Source organism: Symphalangus syndactylus, chromosome 1, assembly GCF_028878055.3.
Source record: "Symphalangus syndactylus isolate Jambi chromosome 1, NHGRI_mSymSyn1-v2.1_pri, whole genome shotgun sequence".
Lineage (NCBI taxonomy): Eukaryota > Metazoa > Chordata > Mammalia > Primates > Hylobatidae > Symphalangus > Symphalangus syndactylus.
Window position 1 is genome coordinate 139043903 of NC_072423.2, and position 23295 is coordinate 139067197.

Here is a 23295-nt window from a genome sequence, read left to right on the forward strand (position 1 = left end):
GACCTGTTACTTTCTTTTTCCTTTGAGGTGTTTTCTGGTTTTATTATCAGTATAATACTGATCTCATAGAATGAGTTTGGAAGTGTTCCCTCTCCCCTTTTCAGAATAGTTTGATTAAAATTGTTATTAGTTCTTTTTCAAAACTTTGGTAAAATTCATCAATGAAGCCATTGGGTCCTAGTCTTTTCTTTGCTGGGAGACTTTCTTATTATGGCTTCGATCACATTACTTGTTATTCATCTATTCAGGTTTTGGATTTCTTCACAGTTCAGTCTTAGTAGATTTTATGTCTAGGAATTTATCTGTTTTTTTTAAGTTTTCCAATTTATTGGCATATAGTTGCTCAGAGTAGCCTCTAGTCATCCTTTGAATTTCTGTGGTATTAGTTCTAATGTCCCTTTTTCATCTGTAACATTGTTTATTTAGGTATTTTTTGTTTTTTTTCTTAGTCTAGTTAGAGCTTATCCACTTTCTTTATAATTTCAAAAAAACAAGTTTTCATTTTGTTCATCTATTGTTTTAACCTTTCAATTTCATTTATTTCTGCTCTGAAGTTCATTATTCCTATTCTTCTAACTTGTGGTTTGATTTGTTCTTGATCTTCTACTTCTCTAAAATACACCATTAGGTTGTTTATTTGAAGTTTTAACACGTTTTTTATATAGGCACTTATGGCTATAAACTTTCCTGTTAGTACTGCTTTTCCTGTGTCCCATAAGTTTTTGTATGTTGCGTTTCCATTTTTTTTTGTTTCAAGAACTTGTTACATTAACTTGTTACATTTTCTTCTTAATTTGTTCATTGACCCACTGGTCATTCAGGACCATATTGGGTAACTTCCATGTATTTGTATACTTTCCAAATGATGTCTAGTTTTATTCCATTGTGGTCAAAGAAGATACTTGATACAATTTCTTTTTATGAAATTTTTAAGACTCTTTTTGTCCTGTTATGTGGTCTATTCTTGAGAATGAGTCATATGCTGAGAAAAAGGCTGTATATTCTGCAGCCATTGGATGAAAATAATAAATATATATTAGGTCCATCTGTTCTTAGTGCATATCAAGTTCAATTTTTCTTTGTTGATTTTCTGTCTAAATGATTTTTCCACTGCTGAAAATGGATGTTGAAGTTTCCAACTATTATTGTATTGGGATCTACCTCTCTTGATAACTCTGATAATGTGTGCTTTATATATCTGGGTGTCCCAGTGTTGGGTGCATATATCTTTACAGTTGTTATATTTCCTTGTTGAATTGATCCCTTTATCATTACATATAGTGACCTTCTTTGTCTCATAGTTTTTGTTTTTAAATCTATTTTGTCTAATATAAGGATAGCCACTCCTCTTTTTTGGCTTCCAGTGGCACAAAATATCTTTTTTCATCCCTTTGTTTTCAGTTTATATATATATCTTTATAGGTGGAATGTGTTTCTTGTAGGCATCAGATCACTGGGTCTTTTTTTTTTTAATCCATTCAGCTAGTCTGTTTCTTTTGATTTGAGAGTTTAGTCTGTTTACATTAAATGCTATTATTGATAAGTAAGGACTTACTCTTGCCATTTTTTTCATATTTTTGGCCATCTCTTTCTTCCTTCTTTCCTTCTTGTCTTCCTTTTAGTGAAGGTGATTTTCTCTAGTGGTATATTTCCATCTTTTACTTTTTATTTTTGTGTATCCATTATGTTTTTTGATTTGAGATTACCGTGAAACTTGCAGGTAGTATCTTATACCCATGATTTTAAACTGATGACAACTTAACATTTATTGCATAAACAAACAAAAAACAAGCAAGTAAATTGAAAACTAATAAAAGTTCTGAACTTTAACTTCATCATCCTGTTTTTTAACTTTTCGTTTTTTCCATTTATTTATTATGCTATGTCTTAAGTCGTTGTAGTTATTTTTTTTGCTAGGTTCATCTTTTAGTCTTTCTATTCTGGGTATGAGTAGTTTATGCATCACAATTACAGTGTTTGTTATAATATTGTGTTTTTTTCTATGTACTTACCATTACCAGTGAGTTTTGTACCTTCAGATGATTTCCTATTACTCATTAATGTCTTTTTCTTTCAAATTGAAGAGCTCCCTTTAGTATTTCTTGTAGGACAGGTCTCATGTTGATGAAATCCCTCAGCTTTTGATTGTCTGGAAAACTATTTCTTTCTTCTTTATGTTTGAAGAACATTTTTACTGGATATACTATTCTAAGATGAAAGTTTTTTTTTTTCTTCTGCACTTTAAATATGTCCTGCCACTCTCTCTTGGCCTGTGAAGTTTTCACTGGAAATTCTGCTGCCAGACTTATTGAAGCTCCATTGCATGTTACTTGTTTCTTTTCTCTTGTTCCTTGTAGGATCCTTTCTTTATGTTTGTCTTTAGGAGTTTGATTATTAAATGCCTTCAGGCAGTCTTCTTTGGGTTAAATCTTCTTGGTGTTCTATAAAGTTCTCGTACTTAGATATTCATGTCTTTCTCTAGGTTTGGAAAGTTCTCTGTTGTTATGTTTTTGAATAATCTTTCTACCTCAATTTCTCTCTCTTTATCTACTCTCTCAGGCCAATAACTCCTAGATTTGGCCCTTTGAGGCTGTTTTCTAGGTTTTCCAGGCATGCTTCATTCTTTTGCATTCTTTTTTCTTTTGTGTCTTTTTACTGTTTTCGAAAAGCCTATATTCAAGCTCACTATTTATTTCTTTTGCTTGATCACTTCTGCTGATAAGAGACCCTAATGCATTTTACAATATGTCGATTGCATTTTCTGCTTGACTATTTTTAATTATTTTAATCTATTTGTTAAGTTTATCTAATAGGATTCTGAATTCCTTCTCTGAATTATCTTAAATTTATTTGAGTTTCCTCAAAACAGCTATTTTGAATTCTTAGTCATATATCTCTGTGTCTCTGGATTTGGTCGCTCATGCCTATTTAGTTCATTTGGTGAAGTCATTTTTTCCTGGATGGTTTTAGTGTTTGTCAATGTTAGTGGTGTCAGAGCATTGAAGAATTATATATTTATTCTTACCTGCATAGTTCAGCTTGTTTGTACCTGTCTTTCTTGGGAAGCATTTCCAAGAATTCAGATGGTCTTGGATGCTGTAATGTAAATCTTTCATCACTGCAGCTATATCTGCCTTAGGGGACACCCAAGCTCAGCAACACAGTAACTCTTGCAGACTTGTAGAGGTACTGGATTGGAGGTCTTGGGTAAAATCTGGAAGAATTTTCTGGAATACTAGGCAGAGACTCTTGTTCTGCTCCCTTACTATCACCCAAACAGATGGAGTTTCTATCCCTTTCTGAGCTGTCTTGAGCTGAGATAGGGGTGACACAGGCACCCCTGAAGCCACCACCACCACTGGAACTATGCTGAGTCAGACCCAAAGCCAGCATAGCACTGAGTCCTGCCCAAGGCCTGTGGTGACTACTGCCTGGCTACTGCCCATTTTGACTTAAAGCCCAAGGACCCTACAATAAGCAGATGGTGAATCCAGCCAGCTTTGTTTCCTTCTTTTCAGGATGATGAGTTACCCTGGCACCAGGCCAGTCCAAAGATGTCATCCAGGACCAGGGCCTGGAGTCAAGCACCTAGGGTATTAATTAGTCAATTTGCATACTGCTATAAAGAACTGCTGAAGACTGGATAATTTATAAAGGAAGGAGATTTAATTGACTCACAGCTCAGCATGGCTGACGATGAAGAGAAAGCTAGGACCCCCTTCTCAAGGTGTCAGGAAGGAAAAGTGCTGAGCAAAGAGGGATGAGCCCCTTATAAAACCATCACATCTTGTGAGAACTCACTACCATGAGCACAGAATGGGGGAAACTGCCCCCGTGACTCAATTACCTCCACCTGGTCTTTCCCTTAACATGTGGGGATTATGCAATTCAAGATGAGATTGGAGTGGGGGCACAAAGCCTAAACATATCAGGTATCTACCTGGTGCTTCATTCTACTGTGGCTGAGCTGCCACCCAGGTCACCAGAAAAAGTTCCTACCATTCTTTCCTCCCCTTTTTACAAGCAGAGGAGTCTCTCCCTATGGCCACCACTACCACAGGCCCATGGAGATTACTGCTGGCTATCATTAATGTTCACTCAAGACCCAAGGGCTCTTCAGTCAGCTGTTAGTAAAAGCTGCCAGATCTGTGTCTCTCCTTTCAGGAGAATGAGTTCCCCTCTGGCACAAGCCAAGTCCAGCAATATCATCCAGCAGCATGGCCAGGAATCAGAGACCCCAGGAAATACTTCATGCTCTACCCCACTGTGGCCCAGCTGGTATCCAAGCTGTGTGGCAAAGTCCTCTTTACTTTTTTCTCCTTTCCTTAAGCAAAAGGAGTCTCTCCCTTTCGCTAACATAGCTTGGAATATGCTGGGTCACACCTAAAGGAAGCATAGCTCTGAGTTTCACCCAAGGTCCACAGCAAACACTGCCTGGCTACCATTGCTGATTATTTAGGGCCCAAGAGCTCTTTCGTCAGTAGGTGATGAATGCTGCTAGGACTTGTCTCTTTGCTTCAAGACGGTGGGTTCCTTTCTGGCCCAGGGTGTGTCTAGAAATACAGTATGACAGCTAGGGCCTGAAATGGGTATTCAAGATCCAAGACAAAGTCCTCTGTACTCTCTCCTCTCCTCAGGCAGAAGGAATGAGGCTCTAGGATCTGAGAGCTCTTCTGCCTGGGGCTGGGGAAGGGATGACTCAAGCACTCCCTTGGCTTCCTAGGCTGGTGTCTCACTAGGTCATGTGTACCTCAAGTCCACCGGCTCTGAACGCAGCACAGCACCTGGACTTGCCCAGGAACTGGAGTCCTTGTGGCCTAGACTGCCTTTTAAGTTTATTTAGAACCCCAGAGCCCTTTAGCTCATGGTGGAGGGGCTTGCTAAAACTCAGATTCAGAGTGCTGAGATGGTTAATTTTCCTCTGGCTGTGGCTGGTCTAAATGCTCCCTCCGTGGTGGCATCGGCTGTGTTCCACCGGATGTTGCTTTCCGCTATGACTGGGCAGCACTGAGTTCCAATGCAAAGTCCCACAATCCCTTCCCTCTCCCTCCCTCAAGCACATAGATACTCTCTCTGCACCATACACCCACAGCTGGGGGGTAAGGGAGGGGTGGTGTAAGCAATTCAAGACTTTCTTTCCTACCTACTCCAGTGTCTCTTTCCTTAAATGATGTTAAAACTACCCACTTTAGTATCTCTTTCCTTACATGATGCTAAGACCAGATACTGTGATTGCTCACCTGATTTTTGGTTTTTATGATGGTGTTTTTTGTGTGGATAGTCCATCAATTTGGTGCCCCCATGGGGGGATAATCACGGGAGGCTTCTGTTCAGCCATCTTACTCCACCTTCCTCCCAATCTCTTTTAGGAACTTCATTTGCCATTCGAATTTTGGTCACTCAAGTCCTAAATGCCTTGGCAGTTAAATGACCTGAGGAAGAAGCCAATGGGCAGAAAATTTAGCTCCCCTCCATAAGCTTTCCTTCTCTCCAGGAACTGGCCCTTTAGGACCAGCTGCTTTAGCAGCTCTCTAGTGATTTGAGATCCATTGTTTAAAATTTCATCAAGATATTTAATTCTTAACAGGATTACTGTTCTGCCATAAAATAATCCAAAATAGCTGGAAGTAGAAGTTCCAGACTTGAATTTTTATTCAATTTTTAAAAATAAATGCTTAAGTGGCTTTAAGATAAAGCTGCTGCCAACCTATAAGACAGTAAATTTTGGGGAAAAAATTGTCTTAATTATCAAATTTTAAGAAATTTGAGGACAAAAGACCTGAAATTATTTACTTCCCCAGGACTGAAATAGATAAAAAGAGACTAAACAGTGCCAAAGCTAAACAAATGCTTAAAATAATGACCATTACATCACATCTAGATTATATATTTTACAATACCCACTTCACAAGTTAAATATTTTCTTTGTAGATCGTACAATGTATGGAATTTTTCACCATTATTTGAATTAATAGTTTTTACTATACAGATTTTAATTTGTTCTTTTAGAATTTTTTTCATATTTGTGTGCTGTAACACACAGAAAACTCATAAATCCACATGCATGTGCATACACACTCATTCTAAAAAATTAGAAGTAAATCTGCTAGGCCAGGGGCTGTGGCTCAAACCCATAATCCCAGCACTATAATCCCTATAATCCTTCAGCCTCGGCGGCCAAGGTTGGCAGATTACTTGAGGCCAGGAGTTTGAGACCTGCCCGGCCAACATGGCAAAACTCTATCTCTACTAAAGATAAAAAAATTAGCCAGGCATGGTGGTGGGTGCCTGTAATCCCAGCTATTCCAGAGGCTGAGGCAGGAAAATCGATTGAATCCGGGAGGCAGAGATTGTAGTGAACTGAGATTGCACCACTGCCCTCCAGCCTGGACTACAGAGTGTGCTCCGTCTCAAACAAACAAACAAAAAAGAAGTAAACCTGCTAGTTGACACCAATAGGTTTACAATCGGTTTATAGGGACACAATTAATCAGGAGATGAATACAATGAACATTTCTGATTATAGAGCCTCTGCTGGATGTGATGAATCCAAACCAGTCCAAGAAATGTTAGGGCAATTAAAATGAAAGCCACAGATGCATCTTTACCAGCCTAAAGCTTCTCTTTCTCTCAGGTATGACAGGAAATGCAGGTGAAGTTAGTTCCTTAGCTTTAAAATGTCTACATGCTTTTTAAACTTTACTACCAGTTCAGTTTGTTTTCCAAACAAAACACCAGCTTTAAAAGCTGTGCTAGATGTTAGGGGATGTTTTTCAGCTCATTCAAGCCTGTAACATTATTCTACCTAAAGTCCTATACTGTAAATTATGGATTTCATCAAATCCATTGAGATAGAACTGCACTACTCGGTGTGGAGAACCTACAAAAATGTCTCTGTATCTATTGCTGAAATTCAAAAAAAGATTTGCAAAATTTAGAGAGAAAAGGAGTAAAGATCTAGGAAACAAGAAAATGAATACTTGTAAACTTTTCTACGTTCCCTCAAAGTACATTTTCATTTTATGTAATTTCAAACTTACAGAAAGTTTACAAGAATGGTACAAAGAACTCTTATCTAGACTTTACCTGGATTCACTAATTATTTGCATGTTTCCCATTTGCTTTATTCTTATCTCTTCTTCTTCCATTCCTCCCTCCCTTCTTTCTTCCATATTTTTGAGCTACTTAAATGTTGTTGGAAATATTTTGCCCTTTTATCCCTAAATACTTCAGCGTATCTTTTCTAAAAATAAGGATATCCTCTTACTACAGAAGTTATCAACATGAGGAAATTTAATGTTGATATAACATTGCCAAATCTGCAGTTTATATTCAAATTCGTCAATTGTTCTGGTAATGTCCTTTTTAGTTATTTGTCCCGTGTCCAGAATCCAATCTAGACTCATATACTACATTTAGTTTTCATGTTATTTGAGTCTTTTATTGTGAAACAATTCTTCTTTAACCTTTCTTCATCTTTCTTGTTTGGACATCTGTGAAGAGTACAAGCCAGTTATTCTGAAGGATGTTCCTCAGTTTTTTTTCTGATATTAGATATTTTAAATGTATATTTTTACTTAGCTACTTTCTGTATGCTCTGGAACGTTATGTCTAGGAAATGTATCTGTCTTGCTCACTTGTGTTTCCCCATCATTAGTACTGTGCCTGGATACACAATAAGTATTCAATAATTGATTTTTGAGTACACACATACCAGTATGTGGCATTCATTTGATGCACATTATTTAATTTTTAATCCTGGCTACAACTTCAAATCTAATTATTATCCTTAAACCCATTTTGCAGACAAAGAAACTTAGGGTCAGAATCTATTAATCGCCAAAGTTACATAAGATACTAATTTGCAGTACTAAGCTCCAAAGCTGTCTCTTCATCACAGATCTCTTCTCTTCATACTATGTTCACTCTCTGAAATTTTTCAATCTTCCAGGCATTGTGCTTTCTGATTCTAGTGTCAACTTTAATATTAATTATGCTGCCAATTGTTAAGATACAAATGTAACTGAATGGAATGACATAAACCTAAGTGCTAACATATTTTTATCTGCTAAATACATGAATATATGCATCTTCCTATGTTCAGTAGCTTCTGAGGCTATTTCATATTCTTATATCATTTGTCTCCAAATATAGTTTATAATAAGAAATTACCTTTGAACATATTACAAAGTATTATGTTACTTCCAGATCTGTGAAATTGGGCCGAGCGCAGTGGCTCATGCCTGTAATCCCAGCACTTTGGGAGGTCGAGGCAGGTGGATCACCTGAGGTCAGGAGTTCAAGACCAGCCTGGCCAACATTGTAAAACCCTATCTTTACTAAAAATACAAAAAAATTAGCTGGGCATGGTGGCAGGCACCTGTAAACCCAGTTACTCAGGAGGCGAAGGCAGGAGAATCACTCGAACCTGGGAGGCAGAGGTTGCAGTGAGCCGAGATTGTGCCACTGTACACCAGCCTGGGTGACAGACTGAGACTCTGTCTCAGAAAAAAAAAAAAAAAAAAACAGAAATTGGACATCTTTTTCATTTTCTTTCTTTTTTTTTTTTTTTTTTTTTTTTTTACAAAAAGGACCAACTGTAGAGCCAGTAGTTACAAAGATTCTCTGAAGCAAGTGCCATGGAAGAGCCCAGGGATTTTTCTTTTTTTTTTTTTTCCAATTTGTATTGTAAAAATATCTGTATTTTTTTACACTTACAATGATGCCAATTTGAGTTTTTAGCGAATGAAGGAGACACAGAAGGAGAAATTTGTATCTCATGTCTGAAATAGTTTAAACTTACCTTGATTTTTTTTATCCTGGCTAATGAAATTTTGTTCATTCTTTACTCAAGATTATAAAATGATGTGTGGGCCAATTGTATTAGATTGAATTAGAAGGGTTAAGTAGGAAATGATAATAACTACCATTTATTATATTCCAAGGCATTGTGCAGAATACTTTGCCCACAATTAAATGAATATTTAATGTAATACTTAGTCACTTTTGTACTAATGTCTTCATGACATTTTGTACCTATAATAATATCTAACATAAAATAACATTAATATTAGTAGCCATTCTAAAATTGCTCTGAGTTAGTTCTTGTACTTCTCCTCTGAATTTTTCTTTTTATTTTGATCAGTGTCATTACCAGGGCCATTATTTTAATTTACACGTTGTTGCTTTTAATTTATATCTCTAGAATTCTGGGCATGCATACATTTTTAATCACTAAAAAGAAAAATATAAAGTTATTATTAGGTTATCACAATTACTTTTGCACCAACCTAATATAAAGAGATCTCTTGCATATTCATTGTATTATACCTTAAAGGCATATGAATGGAGAAACTGTAAACCACCAGCAGCAGGAAAGTATTAAATAAATTGTTTTTACAAGTGGAATTCGGTGTTTTGATTAATATCATTTTTCCGAATATAGATTGAGATTAGAAGTTTTATATATGGATTACTATGTTCAGAGTCTTATGCAATAAGGATATTAATTTGGATAATGATAGAAGCAGTAAATAAAGTAAGATGGGAACTCTTTCCCCTCCCTATCCTTAACTACCTTTCTACACACTACTGAGGTTCTACGTATAGTTGATCACAGTCTGAAAAACTAGACTAAGCACTGTTCATCCTTCTCCTGGCCACTGCTTTAATCCTACCTCTGAACCCACCCTCACATAGACCCAATGCTACCACAAGAATGAAAGATGACAGTGACCTACACAGATGATAAACTTCTCCCATGTGACTACTGCCACAGAGTTAGAAGTGGAATATCCAGTTTGCTTCAGCTTTAATATCCAGAAAAGAAAATGAGCATTTTATGTACAGGAAAATTGTATTACATTTCTTGGGAAAGGGCCATTAAGGCCAGGTTTGGTTTTTGAACCAGGATAAAGCTATTGAATAAAAGATACTGCTCTAAGCAAGACTACTGTTTAACAAATATTTGCCCAAAGAATAACTTATAAAACACTAGTTGTCAGAGATAATCTTGGAGAAAGTGTTTGGTGTTTAAATATTTGGAAAATGTGTTATTACATGGTCGCCCTCCCATATTAGAGTAATGGTGACTCCAAGATGTCTTGCAACATGAAAATCAATTTTAACTTTGTTTAATGAAACATTTCCCCAGTACATACTAATGTTCCCTCATCAGGAAACAACTTTAAAACCACAGAAAATATGAGAATGTATGCTAGGCAAGGAAATTATAAGACAGAAAAAGAAAATCATCCAGTTCCAAAAAAATACCTTTCCACAGAGAGTTGGACACCTCACCAGTTAATAGCACTGGCAAGAATCCAGCATAAATATTGATCGCATTTCCCTTCCGGGAGCTGAACTGCTGCATTCCATCTGAAAAAAATCAGTACTTCCATATTTTGTGTTCTTAAAAAAGAAATAAGGAACCTAATTCTCTCTACAAAGCTTTTAAACTCCAGACCAAACCATTTTTGTGAACATCATGTGCTATTTCTAAGCTGCCTGCTTGACACCCCTGCTGTGATGCCTTGCAGGCACCTCAAGGTTAACGTTTCCAAAATTAAACTCCGGTGAACTTTTCTCCATAGGTATGCTCTCTGCAGAGATGTCTTTGCAGGGAGTGGTTCTACCATGCTCTGTTGTTTCTGTTGATAACCTAGAATTTACCTTCTACCCCTCTTTTTCCACACATACCATTTTCCCCTCATCTATTGATCTTACTTCCGAAATCCCCATTTCTCTACTTCTCTTTACATCCAGCACCAGGATTCTAGCCAAATACATAATCATCTCTTCCCAGCAATATCCTCTTAAACATTATCTCTCTGGCTTTATGTTGCCTTCCTCTTACTGCCCATAATATGTTTTCCACACTTTAATGAGATAGACCTTTGAAAGACACCCATATAACCAGGTAATACCCTTGCTTTCCATTTTTTAGTGTCTTCTGTTGCTCTTAGGTTTAAGGCTCACTTCCTTAACCTGGCCCACAAGACCCTGTGTGATGTCCTGAAAACCCATGTCATTTTTTTTTGCGGTGACTTTTCTCGTTAATTCTTTTCCTTTTAGTCATAACAGTTTTCTTTCAATTTCTCATAAGCCCTGTGGTCATTTTTATCTTGATTTCTACAAATGTTCCTTCTTTCAGAGTTGCTCCCCATCCCATCCAAAGCACTCTCCCACTAAATGATGGATTTGTATGTATCCTTCAGAACTAATGTCTCAAGAAAAGCCTTTTCTGATTCCCTGGATCATGTTAGAATCCTATATGGATGCAATCCATTCACTTACAAAATACTAGGTAATCAGTTTTTCAACAATTGAAATGTAACAATCAATGAAATAATGTATGTAGCCCTACTTTAGACCTTGTAATGTTCTATAAAAATAAAAGGCATTAAAATTAAAATGTGAAATAAATTTATTTATCACTATAGTTTGTTCTAAGGAAATTTTTCCTGCATGATTACAATTTATTTCATTGCAAATAAAACAATTCAGTAGTTACTTCATATTTCTAATTAAACTGGCTTCTTTTTAAAAAATTTTTTTTGGCAAAATACCTGTTGACAATCAAAAAGAGAAAAGAATTAATTTAAAATTTTATTAAGTCCAATATTTTCCAAATGCCACATAAAATTGGCCAAATTGATGACAAGAGGGAAAATTCCTGTAAGTTTCTGTTCTTTCATTCATTTACTTAATATCCAAATACCAAGACCTTTTTTATATTCCAGGCATTCATTTAAAAATTATTTTCTTTTATTTTTTTAGTTGACTTATTATAATTGCACATACTTACAGCATACAGAGTGATATTTTGATACATGTATACAGTGTATAATACTCAAATCAGGATAATTAACACATGTGTTAATTATAATTATAATAATATTTATTTATAATACAATAATATTTATGTATAATAATATTAATATTATATAATAATTATTATATGATAATAAATATTAATATTATATTAATAATAATTATTATTATTTATTATATTAATAATAATTATTAATAATATAATATAATATTGTTATTATTTTATAATATAATGATATAATAATTATTACAATATAAATATAAATTATAAAGATTACATTTTATAATATTATAAAGATTATATATTATAAATATAAAGAAATTATAATATAAATAATATAAAGAAATTATTATAATAATAATTTCTTTGCGTTATGAACATCAAAAATCTTATCTTGTAGCTGTTTCAAAACATACAATAAATTATAGTTAACCATATCAACCTATAGCACCACAGGTCACCAGAAATCATTCCTCCCATCTAGCTGTAATTTTGCATCTTTTAAGCAACATCTTCCTATTCTCCTCTTCTCCATATCCTCTAATACCCACGATTCTACTCTGCTTCCAAGAGCTCGGTATTTTTTAGCTCCCACATGTGAATGAGAACATACAGTATTTATTTCTGTGCCTGACTTATTTCACTTAATATGATATCCTTCAGGCTGCTGTGAGTGATAGGATTTCATTCTTTTATGGCTGGATAGTATTCCATTGTGTGTATATATCATCTTTTCTTTATCCATTTATCTGTTGATTAATATTTAGGTTAACTCCATGTCTTAGCAATTGTGAATAGTGCTGCAATAAACAAAAGAGTGTAGGTGTCCTTTTTATATACTGATTTCCTTTCCTTTGAATAAATAAGCAGTAGTGGGATTGCTGGATCATATGGTGGTTTTATTTTTAATTTTTTGAGAAACCTCCACAGTGTTTTCCCTAATGGCTGTCCTAATTACATTTCTACCAACAGTGTACAAGGGATCTGTTTTTACTGCATCCTCACAAGCATCGGTTATTTTTGTCTTTTTGGTAATAGCCATTCTCTCTGGGGTAAGATGATATTTCATTATAGTTTTGATTTGCATTTCCCTGATGATTAGTGGTATTGAGCATTTTTTTCATATATTTGTTGGCCATTTATTTGTATGTCTTCTTTTGAGAAACGTTTTAGATCCTCTGTCCACTTTTTAACCAGATTATTTGTTCTGTGAGTGTGTTGAGGAGGGTGTGTGTGTGTGTGTGTATTGCTGTTTAGTTGTTGAGTTTCTTGTATATTCTGGATATTAGTCTCTTGTTGGATGTATAGTGTGCAAATATTTTCTTCGATTCTACAGATTTTTTTCATCACTTTTTGATTGTATTCTTGGCTGTACAGAAGGTTTTTGGTTTAAAATAGTCCATTTGTCTATTTTTTTTTTGTAGCCTGTGCTTTTGAAGTCTTAGCCATCAAATATTTGCCTACTCCAATGTTCTGAAAAATTTCCCCTATGTTTTCTTTTAGCAGTTTTATAGTCTTGAGTCTTATGTTTCAGTATTTAATCCATTTTGAGTTGAGTTTTGTTGCCAGACACTCTTCTAGAGGCTAGTGAGCCAGAACTGAGTTGGACAAAGAAAGCTTCTGCCTTTTGCAGATTTTCTCTTTCTAGGTCAGATTCTCTATTTTGCCTTGGAGTGAGGGGAGCAGTTAAATAAGTTGCCTTCCTAGATCCTTCTTGTTTCAAGTATTTCAGACAGCCTCACAGGCCCAAGGTTCCTTTTCCGTATACCCACCCATGGGGCTAGCCCCATCTTCCATGGTGACAGGAGACCATGGTGACAAGGCTCCTTGCATTGTGTCTGAACAACTTCTGAGTACATCTGAGTACAACTCCTGTGACTGGAGTTAGGGCAAGTACCTTACATGGTTCTTTCCAGCACTCTGAAAATATCAATTTGAAGTGAATGTGTTGATTGCCTTCAATCTCAGCTGAAGGGGAAAGGTAGAGATTAGATTTTTGGTTCCTCACAAACACTGTGGTATTTTACAACTTTATAAATTATTTTCTCTTATCCTTTTGGCTGGATAGATGAAAAAACATATCTTGAAGGAGCAATTGCATTTCCTTAGCTGCATTCAGCATCTTCATTTGTTTTTATTTGCCAATGCATTTTCCCTTATTATTTGAAGTGTGTTTTTCTTATCTGTTGTAGGCACTACACTTTATTCCTATTTGCTGATTTAAATAGGTTTCTAACCAAGGAAAAGCACAAGATTCTCACATTGCTGTATACTAAATTTCTGGCCTGGAATCATATGCTATTTGTGATACTTTAAGTGCAATGACATTTATGTAACTGTATTATTGGTTGCAAAATACTTTAAAAGTAACTTTATTAACTACATGAAATAGAAACAACAAATACTAGAAACCTGTATTTTATGCTCCAATCCCAGTAGGTGTTATCTTGTAATACTGCATTATGAAATCTCAGGGCTTTAAAGAAAGAACATTAGGGTTTATATTTTCTCACCTGTCGTAAAATGTAATACAATGTTGCATCTATCTTCAGTGGTTTTCTTTTCTTGAATTATTTGTAATGAAAAAATATACTTCTACATGGCTCTGTTAAGATAGAAAAAATAATATCGTGAACATTCATGGTTTATATTTAGAAAATTCTCTGATTGCTATCCCCAAGCCATCACTCTACAGCTTAATATTTATTTGAATTTTTATTTCAATTGTGAAGCTTTCTGCAGTAATTTAGAAAAATAGGTTATGCAGTTATAATAGAATTTGGCAATAGAATCTAGTTCTACCCTGGGATTATATTACAGGTAAAATTGTTCATTTTCATTGACTTGGAACAATGGTTTTATTTTTTATTAGATATGTAGCTTCTTGTCAGTTACAAATAAGAGTGATATCAACAAAATAAGAGCTCCTATTCATTAATCCCATAACGTGTTCCCAGCAAGGTGGCATTACATAAATATGTCTCGCTTAGTTCTAATAGTGATCTTTTGGAGAAATATTATTATTTCCATTTTAAGGATGAATAACTGGATTTTGAGGTATGAAACTTATACAAATTCCTGTGACTAGAAAGCAATAAAGTATAAGCTCTGGCCTGCCTGACAGCAAAGCCCATGTTCCCGACCTCTATTGTCAATGTCCAGTGTCCCTAACTCCAAAATATAGGTCTTCTTAATGTGATCACCTCACAAAATGATTTTGCCCATTATTTGTGCAAGCTGATATTGTTAGGTAGAAATGATAGAATATGATCTACAAGGCTTAGTTACATTAAATTTGAAAACAAGTAAGGAGACAAAAAATTTCAGGGAGGATAAAGATTAGCCTGCATGTGCGCATTGCAGTGAATTATAACAGTTTTATTAAAATGGGAACGTGTGGGTGCATGTGTGTGGAACAACACTCGGGCACACTGGCGGTGATCTTGAGAAGCAGGGTGCTGATGTGAATAGAATTGTTTCAAGTACTGTCTGTTGCCTGAATGCCAACATTAGTGGTACATTAGTATATTGATAAAACTAGTTAATCTACTCCTGAGACATTTTATTTACTAGTAGATGAATGGTGGTGAAGGTTGGAGAGAGAAGCTATGGCTTAAATAACAGAGAATTGAAGGGGAAAAAGTCAAAGCAAAATGTTGGGTAGGCAGACTAAATGCATTATCAGCTTCTAAACCATGAGGGAAAATCCATGTATGAGAAAATGGGATGGAAATAAGGAGGAGATGGGGCAGATGGTTATGCTGGGAGGCAGAGAACTGGAGACAAAGCCTGCAGTGATTCCCCAACATAAGCAGAACACCAGTTCAAGCAATACCTTATGCATGTCCTCTGGGGTTTGGGTAGGCTTGTGCCATGTGAGTTTCTGAAGGTGGAAAAGTGTAATTTTTGTTTTAAGACTGCTCTATAGGAATGCAGCATAGAATTTTTCCCCCTAGAAGAATGTCTTCTTCTTGCAGACATGGATGGCAGCTATTACAATCTCCAAGAATGCCATTGTTCATAAAGTAGGAAGACTCATGAAGATTAGTAGTGAGACAGGACCTGAAGCCTTGGAACCAGGAAGCAATAAATTTGTCATAGAGTCATTACCAGAACAAAGTTATGAAATAGAAGTGGAATTTTACGGAAAGACTATAGTTGTGAACTACAATTATTGTATTAGGTCACTTGCATGGTAAGGACAATCTTAATGCCAAACGCAATTAGAGCACCAAGACTGAAAATACATAATATTCAGATGTATTCGTTTGTTTTCACTTGCTGGCAAATAAATACCCAAGACTGGGCAATTTACAAAAGAAAGAGGTGTAACTGGACTTAAAATTCCACATGGCTGGAGAGTTCTCAGAATCGTGGCTGGAGGCAAAAGGCTCTTGTTACGTGGTGGCAGCAAGAGAAAATGAGGACGAAGCAAAAGTGGAAACTCCTGATAAACCCATCAGATCTCATGAGATTTATTCACTACCATGAGACTAGCATGGGAAAGACCTGCCCCCATGATTCAATTACCTCCCCCTGGGTCCCTCTCACAACACATGGGAATTCTGGGAGATACAATTCGAGTTGAGATTTGGATGGGTACACAGCCAAACCATATTATTCCACCCCTGGCCCCTCCAAATCTCATGTCCTCACATTTCAAAACAAATCATGCCTTCCCAATAGTCCCCCAAAGCCTTAACTCATTTCAGCATTAAAGTCCACAGTCCAAAGTCTCATCTGAGACAAGGCCAGTCCCTTCTGCCTATGAGCCTGTGAAATCAAAAGCAAGCTAGTGACTTCCTAGGTACAATGGGGGTACAGGTATTTAGTAAATACAGCCATTCCAAATGGGAGAAATTGGTCAAAACCAAAGGGGCTAGAGGCCCCACGTGAGTCTGAAATCCAGCAGGGCAGTCAAATCTTAAAACTCCAACATGATCTCCTTTCACTCTAAGTCTCACATCCAGGTCACACTGACGCAAGACCTAGGTTCCCATAGTCTTGGGCAGCTCTGTCCCTGTAGCTTTGCAGGGTACAGCCTCCCTCCTGGCTGCCTTCATGGGCTGGCATTGATTGTCTGTGACTCTTCCAGGTGAACAATGCAAGCTGTTGCATCTACCATTCTGGAGTCTAGAGGATGTTTGCCCTCTTCTCACAGCTCCACTAGGCAGTCCCTCAGTAGGGACTCTGTGTGGGGGCTCCAATCTCACATTTCCCTTCCATACTGCCCTAACATAGGTTCTCCATGAATGTCCCACCCCTGCAGCAAACTTCTGCCTGGGCATCCAGGCATTTCCACACATCTTCTGAAATCTAAGTAGAGGTTCCCAAGCCCCAATTCTTGACTTCCATGCATGCGCAGGCTCAACACCATGTGGAAACTGCCAAGGTTTGGGACTTGCACCCTCTGAAGCCATGGGCCTGAGCTGTACCTTGGCTCCTTTCAGCCATGGCTGGAGCAGCTAGGACACAGGACATCAAGTCCCTAGGCTGCACACAGCACAGAGACCCTGGACCCAACCCATGAAACCATTTTCTTCTATGCCTCTGGGACTGTGATGGAAGGGTCTGCCATGAAGACCTCTGACATGCCCTGGAGACATTTTCCCCATTGTCTTACAGATTAACATTCAGCTCCTCATTTATGCAAATTTCTGCTAGTGGCTTGAATTTCTCCTCAGAAAATGGGTTTTTCTTTTTCTATCACATTGTCAGGCTGCAAATTTTTCAAGCTTTTATGCTCTGCTTCCCTTATAAAACTGAATGCCTTTAACAGCACTCAGGTCACCTCTTGAATGCTTTGCTGTTTAGAAATTTCTTCCGCCAGATACCCTAAATCATCTCTCTCAAGTTCAGAGTTCCACAAATATGTAGGGCAGGGGCAAAATGCTGCCAGCCTCTTTGCTAAAACAAAACAAGAGTCACCTATGCTCCAGTTCTCAACAAGTTCCTCATCTCCATCTGAGACCACCTCAGCCTGGACCTTATTGTTCATATTGCTATCAGCCTTTTAGCCAAAGCCATTCAACAAGTCTATAGAAAGTTCCAAACTTTCCCACATTTTCCTGTCTTTTTCTGAGCCCTCCAATCTGTTCCAACCTCTGCCTGTTACCCAGTTCCAAAGTAATGTCCACATTTATGGGTATCTTTTCAGCAATGCTCCACTCCCAGTACCAACACACCCAAGGCTGGGCAATTTACAAAAGAAAGAAGTTTAATTGGACTTACAGTTCCACATGGCTGGGGGGAGTTCTCAGATCATGGCTAGAGGCGAAAGGCTCTTCTTACATGGTAGCAGCAAGAGAAAATGAGGAAGAAGCAAAAGCAGAAACTCTTGATAAACCCATCAGATCTCATGAGACTTATTCACTATCATGAGAAGAGCATGAGAAAGACTGGCCCCTGTGATTCAATTGTGCCCCCACCCCCGCAGGTCCCTCCACAACACGTGGGAATTCTGGGAGATACAACTGAAGTTGCCGTTTTGCTGGGGACACAGCCAAACCATATCACCACAGATAATAAACTTTAAGTTAAGGTTAAATTGGATCACCTGATGGAGAGAGACTGTGGATCACAGGATAAATAATACAGATTGCTTTCTGCTTGAGACGTGCTTTTGTTGAAGGTCTTGGATTGGCCCCTGTAGTCATGCATCCCTCTTTTTGAAATTGGGCTTATCACATGATTATTTTGAGAGATTATGTTTAGCCATAACTCTTACTCCAATGATGAAAATCATTTGTCACTTTTTACCCTTGCCTAAGTATTCCTAAAAGCAGAGGATACATTAACCACTGTGAACAGATTCCTCTGACATATAGATTGTTTTTTTTTTTTTGAGATGGAGTCTTGCTCTGTCACCCCGGCTGGAGTGCAGTAGCGCGATCTTGGCCCACTGCAAGCTCCGCCTTCCGGGTTCACGCCATTATCCTGCCTCAGCCTCTCCGAGTAGCTGGGACTACAGGCACCCGCCACCACGCCCGGCTAATTTTTGTATTTTTTTTTAGTAGAAACGGGGTTTCACCATGGTCTCAATCTCCTGACCTCGTGATCCACCTGCCTCGGCCTCCCAAAGTGCTGGGATTACAAGCATGAGCCACCGCGTGCGGCCTAGATTGTTTTAAATATGTCACTCTGTTGGCCAGTAACTTACTTCCAGTTATTGAAAAGCTAAGTATAATGCAAAGTATTTGGTTTTTCCAAGGTCACCTCTTAGTTGTCTCCCTTTTACATATTTACAGTTACATCACTGTAGAAGGTCAATCCTTTTTCTTCCTCTCCCACTCAAACTTTATCATTTTAAACATACCTTTACCTTCTTGTTATTACTATTATAAAATATAATAAGTGTGAAAATGAGGAGGAATATCACATTTGTAAAGGAAGCCCCTATACAGCAGGTGGGGACCTCTAGGACTCTGGATAAATAAACTCAGGTTCTTTTTCTTTTTCATTTCGTTTTCTTCTCTTTTCTTTCTTTCCTTCACTTTTTTTTTTGTTTTCTGAAACATAGTCTCACTCTCTCACCCAGTCTTCAATGCAGTGGTGTGATCACGGCTCACTGCAGCCTCTGTCTCCTGGACTCAAGCGGATCCTCTCACCTCAGCCTGTTGAGTACTGGGACTATAGGCATATGCCACTAGACGTGGATAATTTTTTTCTATTTTGGAGGGACAGGGTCTCTCCATGTTTTCCAAGCTCGTTTCATATACCTGAGCTCAAGTGAACCACATTCCTGGGCCTCCCAAATTGCTGGGATTTCAGACGTGATCCATTATGCCTGGCCAATAAACTCAAGTTCTTACCTACTTGTGAGAAACCACAAAAATATTCCCTCCTTTGAATTATAGAAGAATGAATTATCTGTGTCACACCAGTAGTACTTAGCATGTGCCAGTATGGAATTGCCATACAGTAGATATTTAGTAAAGAATCTAACCCTCTTACCACCATAACTCAATGAGTTAATCTAAAATGCTCAATTTTGTAGCATGTGGGTTAATTGAATGGTCAGGCTGAATCTATGCAGCAGGGTAAACAGATTTTGAGAACAGATTGCAAAATTTAGGTAAATTCAAGTTTTTGTTTGGTTGGCACCACCAAGTAGTGTTTCCTCACCCAGGCTGCAGTTTTAACGGAGATGATTCTGAATCCAGAATCATCTTTCTTAAGCTTCTGATTTCTTAAGAAGCATCAGACGCTTAAGAAATCACCTCCCTGTTTAGGTGATATTTATTGGCCAGAACTGGGGAGATGGATATGGGAGAACATTGGAGACAAGAGAACCCATCTTCTCCCTCCTCGTTTTTGGGGGTGGAATTACCTGCATTTTCCATGTAGCTTTGTTTTTTTCTTTCATGCCCTGTCCCCACTCCCTCCAAGAAGGTAAGAACTTCGGTTTCCATCTCCTTTATCACTTGCTTCCTCCAGCCATTTTAAGAACAGAGCCAGCAAGAAAGATAAGCAGCCAGTTGTCTATAGTGTTGCATCCAAATTTATGTTACTGTACTGTGTTTTGTAGGAAGAAGGATAAATTTTAGAAAGTTGTTTTCCTTTGATGAAATAACTTGTCCTGCCTTTTCACAATGATGCTCCATTTGTAGTAACACAAAAACATCTGTTGGTAACAATAAAAAAAACCTTGATTTTTTACAATAAAAGTTAAAAGTCAGTCTCAAGCATACCAGTGAACTCACAGGGGCAGCACCAGATTTCTAAGTGTTTCAAAGGCTAGACAGCCTTGTAGGCCACTTGCTTGGGGCAAGTCACAGTTTCAACGTTAGATTATGTGACATTGCTTTTCATTATGTCATATTTTTGTAAAGCTTGATTTTCATTGGTTTCTGTGGTGTGATGCAAGTACAACACAAAAGGCAGTGAGGAAAGGGAAGTGAGGGTGGGGATGTCTAACATTATTCCAAAGTTTAAGAAATTGTTTTGGGTCCAACAGGAACATGGATTCCCTTAGTAAGTCACTGTGAAAATTTAAGAATGAAATAGAAATAATGTTTTACCTTCAGTTAATATATATTAATGAATCATGTTGCTACTAAGTTGTTAGGATATAACTATTAAGGATATAAAAATTAAGTTGTTTACACCTAACTAATTAACAAACAGAACCCACATATATCTTTTGGCCTAGGGGTACCATGTAAATATTACTAAGACACTAAAATTGCTGCAAAATGAGAAAGTTTAGAAACCTCTAGGTTGCGGAGTTATTCTAAGTGTCACTAAGGCTCCTTAGATCCTTGTGAGCCTATAAAATAATTAAAAACTCCCATCATGAGAATGTGTCAAAAACTGTAATTTTGAGAATATTGATCCCTATGTGTTTACTTGAAACAAAAAAACATACTGGGGCATGTTACTTAGAGACAAGTTTCATCTGCTGTGGGTCAAACATCACCTAATACGTATGTGTTAAAATGGAATATTCAGGCGTTGAAGTTGTCATTATTATAAGACCCTTGTTACTGCAAAGAAACTGAGGTACAGAGAGAATTATTAACACAGCAAAGCAATGAGAAAACGTGACTCAATATTGTGCTTTTGAGGACATAAGTTGCGTCTTATCTTCCAAATGGGGATGGAGGGCAGCTCTTACGCTGTGATTAAATAAAATCTGACTTTTTACCTTAAAATAATTCAATTAGAAATAATTTGAGTATCTTTTCCTTGTTTGTCTTTTTTGTCCAGCTTATATTTGTCCATGATTTTATAAATATGGCTGAGCAAAGCAGGTTGGAAGGTATCTCATTTTAAACAATTCTGTTAGTGCTTTGCTACAGGCTGCGTGTGCCTTCATTGTGTGTGTGTATATGTGAGTGAGTTTACTACTGTAATTAGAAATTACCTACTCTAATTTTGTCTAGTTTCCAAATACTACAGTGGTATCTTTGTGTAAGCCTAAATAAATTACTCTGTCAGGCATCATATTTATTTTAGTTACATGAACGTTAAAAAAATGGATGGCTGGGTATAATATTTACTGAAGTTAAATGGAAGGGCAAAAATGCTCTCTATTCCTTGAATGTTTAGAAAACACGGGAGTTTAGTTGAGGTAAAAAATATGAGTTAATGTCATTTTCCTGGAAGCTACCCTATTTAAAAATAGGGAGTTTAGTTGAGGTAAAAAATAGGTTAAAAATAGGGAGTTTAGTTGAGGTAAAAAATATGAGTTAATGTCATTTTCCTGGAAGCTACCCTATTTAAAAACACCTGGGATTACAGGTGTGAGCCACTGTGCCTGGCCTGAGAAAGTAATTTTTAACATAGTGTTACATGAAAACAAATCAGTTCATAAGGACATTCTATTTAAAAATATATATTAGAGAAAACAAAGAAAAACTTCAAAAACTTTTCGTTTCTTTTTATCTTTAAAATATAATGAATTAATTTTTAACTTTGCAATGCCTACAAACTAATGGGTGAGTCCGTGTAGACTGCTTTATGTGTTGAATTTCTTGTACATCATATACAGCATTCAATAGATATACATAAAAATGTTTTGTATATATAAAGAATGTAAACTAATAGACTATTAAATATTTTACTTTCTGTAATTGTCTCATTTTAAACAGAGGATGGGAATGGTTAAGTTAAAAGAGAAAAGTTCTCTTTCTCTTTAAAAGAAAAATCAAGGAAACGAAGCTTCTCCAGAAGAAAAGATCCTAATTTTGTGGTTCACCGGTGTATGACTTTGGAGCAATAGATAAATACATTTGGTGAATTGGTCCATGACCTGAGCAGCGGTCAGCTAAATCAGCTAATTTGCCATTTGAATATGCACAGTGCATTAAGTAAAATTAAGAGATGATTACCGAGTTCAGCTTAAATTCATATTACTGTGAACTGATTTCTTAATTTTTAGAGAGCTCTGAAATTGAGAAGCGTAACTCAAAATGTAAAACTTATTAATCTGAGTTCCTCAAAGAGGAAATGAAGCATAATTACTTACGTTTCCAGTATAAACACATAATATGAGTTCATCAGCTTAATATGTCAAGGCACATATTTAAACAATTTTTCTTTAAGACATTTCACAAAGTTAGGTAATTCCACAATGTAGGTTAACATGACGAAACTTACATCAGTTGGGCAGAAGATCACTGAGCCAAACACGTAATAGAAGCACAACATAAGTTTTTGAAGATAAACATTTACCATCATGCAAAATTCTTAGTCCAGAAAAAGAGTTTGTTCAACCTGCTTTGTGTCATCTTCTTTCACATGAGCAAAATAATTTAATCTTGATAGCTCTCTAGGCATTATTATTTTTGTTTTATAGAAATTGAAATTAAGTTTTTCAGTGAGTTTTTGTGGTTTTCACAGCTAGTGAGTTGAAAAACCAGACTTAAAATGTTTGCTCTTCTGTGCAGAAAACATACAACTAACATGCATCTCACCATAAACATGCATTTTGCATGCATGAACATCCATATAGGTTAAAA

The 23295-nt window shown here is 36.7% G+C and overlaps 1 protein-coding gene and 1 long non-coding RNA gene across 3 annotated transcripts in view; one reads left to right on the top strand and one right to left on the bottom strand.

Moving 5' to 3' along the window:
* The window catches only part of LOC129486325 (uncharacterized), a 46886-nt gene extending 24935 nt beyond the window's left edge, over window positions 1-21951 (bottom strand). Inside the window, exon 1 of the long non-coding RNA XR_008658924.2 lies at window positions 14347-21951. This is a non-coding gene — a long non-coding RNA (uncharacterized lncRNA). The remainder of the gene's footprint in view (window positions 1-14346) is intronic.
* ZNF385D (zinc finger protein 385D) overlaps window positions 1-23295 on the top strand; it is a 776796-nt gene that overhangs the window by 204900 nt on the left and 548601 nt on the right. The gene's annotated exons all lie outside the window — the stretch shown is intronic.